This window comes from Hirundo rustica, chromosome 5 (assembly GCF_015227805.2).
Source record: "Hirundo rustica isolate bHirRus1 chromosome 5, bHirRus1.pri.v3, whole genome shotgun sequence".
NCBI lineage: Eukaryota > Metazoa > Chordata > Aves > Passeriformes > Hirundinidae > Hirundo > Hirundo rustica.
The window spans coordinates 1-2,937 of NC_053454.1; the positions used below are offsets into that span (position 1 = coordinate 1).

General features: G+C 53.1%; 1 long non-coding RNA gene across 1 annotated transcript; it reads right to left on the bottom strand.

Annotated features, from left to right (window-relative positions):
* Positions 1–924: 924 nt before the first annotated feature.
* On the bottom strand, positions 925–2,673 carry LOC120753090 (uncharacterized). Its single transcript, XR_005700956.1, has 3 exons — positions 2,519–2,673; positions 1,975–2,052; positions 925–1,848 (listed from the first exon to the last, which is right to left on the bottom strand). It is a non-coding gene; the product is annotated as an uncharacterized LOC120753090 (long non-coding RNA).
* Between the last annotated feature and the right edge of the window lie 264 nt (positions 2,674–2,937).

The following is a 2,937-nucleotide window of genomic DNA, read 5'->3' on the forward strand; positions in this document are numbered from 1 at the left end:
CCCTCGCCGTTGTATTGACACAGCAGTGAAGAAATGCGGACCCGAAGGTGTCACAGGGGAGTGCTAAATGGATTGGGCACTGTTTCTAGAAGGTGTCCACGTTATTATTTAAAGCTGTGGCTCGGTTAATGAGCAATACCAACAAAGCCCTTGGGACACCCAATGCAGGAGACATCAAAAAACGAGGAAAAAAGTCAAGCTTCGAGAGGAAAAAGAGAACATAAATACACCAGCCTGTAAAAAAACTTCACATTGCAATAATGGGAACCAATCACATTTACACATTCCTTGCTTTTTGTGATAACATAAATATGAAGTAAAAATCCATTAACACAAGGCAGAGCTAGGATTTTACAGGTTGTCATTTTGGCAGTCCAGATGACAAATGTCTTTTCCGGGGCTGCAACGTGCTTCAGGGGCAGGCAGAGAATGGAGGCAGAAGTTAGCAGAGATCCCTTTCCATTCCCTTCAGCCCCAGCATCTGTTCTTGTGGTTTCAGGCACTTGACTGTTTCATTCCCAGATAAAAATGTTATGGCATTATTTTCAAAACTACTACCCATCTCTAGTCAGAGTTTCCTACATTCCTGTATACAATAGAGTGGGTAGAGAGAGGGTTTCTTTCCAAATGATTTTAGAGAAGAATTCATATTCTTTGGCAATACCTATAAAAACTAACAACTTGACAGGTTTTAGTATTCTAAACCCACCACTCCCTGTGAATTTTTTGGCAGCTTTGGGTCCCTCTGGGGGAGGGCACCCAGCATGACCCCTCCCCATTGCCCACTCACCTGCTCCTCCACCACAGTGTGGTTCTCAGGGAGCCCCAAATGGTGCCCCAAATGACATCAGAGCCCCCAAGTCTCCACCCCCTCCCCCTCAGCCTTTTTTCCTCACCCCCAAAGAAGGCACAGAACAAGTCAAATTGTCCTGGACAGCAGCACGGTGCTTTATTCCAGCTCATCCCATGTGTACATTTCCCAAAAAGGGACTCTGCTGCAACAAGAAAGGGCGACAGCCCCCAGAAGGGTTGCAGTCCCTCCTCAGCCCCGCTGTCACAGGGGCAGAAAGAGCGAGTGGCAGCAGAGAGGACAGAGGGAGAAAATGAAGAAGGGGTGCAAGATGAAATTGAAAAAAATAAAAACAACCAAAACCTGGGACGGGCAGATCCCACAACAGAGAGGGATTAAAAAAGAACAGCAAACAAGACACAAGGACCCCGTGGGAAACAGTGGCATCCAAAGCCACAGAGAATAAAACAGGAACACGAGTGAGGCACAGAGAAGGACAGAGAAAAGGAGCGCCAAACACACAGCAAGGACAGAGGGATACAGAGACAAAGAGGAAAACAAGGACCCAGAGAAGAAATGACCACAGCACGTGCCAGCTGGGGGAAGTCAGGCAAGATGCTTCTCACTCCAACCACTACACAAGTGCAGCTTCCCTGGAATTTCATGCTCAACCATCTCTTCCAAGCTCAATAAGTGAGCAAACAGGTACCCCCAAGATCTCCTTCCTTTGGACAGAACCACCAGGAGAACATGGAATCCAAGCATGGATCTTAACATGGGAGTCCCCCTTGCTACTCTCTCCAGCTTAGCCCTGAGCTGAGAAACAAAAGACAACAAATATTTAAAAACCAATCTTGAGGTGTCTTGAGGATGCCCAGGCCTGAGAGAAAGCCCTTCCCACCACTCTCTTGGCCCTTTCCCATTCTGAGGAACTGTGGAAATGCACATCCAGTCCCTATGTGGACAGCCTCGGATGTTTTCTGCACACCAAATGCCGCAGCCCCAAGCACCAGAAGCCAGAAGATGATCTGGATTGCAATTCGCAGCCTCAGTGACTCCTGCATGGGACAGCCAAGTCATTTGTGTACAGAGGAAATAAAAGTCACCATTTTTAACAGTTAAAATATTCATGAGAGTTACTGGCTACTTACAGCAGTGAGCTTCATATGGCCTCTCATACTTACAGATTTATCAGAAGAAGCAGCTTCAGGTTCCTTTCTTCTGGAGCCCACCTCCAAATGGGAAAATTCTCACGACTGCTCCTGAGAGGCAAGTGGAACTTCAGGAGGTCAGGAAAGCGACTCCCTCCCCTGAGTCATGTGTCACCTGCCCGAGCACCCACTGTGCTTTTATACCACCTCTCTCTCTGCTTTCCACGCTCATTTAAATGTAAGATGCCCGCAAACTCTGCCTCCAGCCCCAGCCGCATCTTCCCTGCGCCCCGGCACTGCCCCACCTGCTCAGGTGCTGCTCCCTCCTGCTGCGCTGCCCCTCGCCACGGGGCCGAGGTGCGAGAAACCGCAGGTTTTGTTTCCCAGTCAAGGCTCTGCCGGGTGGCCCCAGCCAGCACCGCTGCTCCTCCCCGGCTCTGTGCCCGCGCCGGGACAGCCTTCGCCCCGCGCAGCCCCCGCCGCCCGCTCCCGGGCCGCCTCTGCTCCGGGGCCACCCCCGCGCAGGTGCCACCGCCGTCCTCGGGGCTTCTCCCGGGACCTGCCGTTCTCCGCTCACCTTCAACCTCGCTGCAGCCACAGCAGCTCCCGCCCTCTTCCACTGTCACCACAACCCTCGCCCGCCACTGCCGCAGCCAGGATCCGCGTGTAGCGCTCCCGAGCCGCCGCCGACAGCCCCGCGCACCCAGGCGCCGGCCTCCGCCGGCCGCTCCCACAGAGCAACGGCGCCGCATGTGTAACACCAGGGCGCATGCGCGACTGCCCGGCTCTGTCCCGCCCTGAAACACCGCGTGACGCGTCAGACACGTCATCGCGCATGCTCACGGGGTTCCCTTTTCGCTCTTAATGACAAAGGTGATAATGACAAAGGTGGTAAAGGGCTTTCTCGTGGACAATGCGCATGCGCGCTGTCCCCCTCTGCAGTACCGCCTTTCTCCAGCAGATGCCACCGGCGAGTCGTTGAAAGTGCCCGCGTGG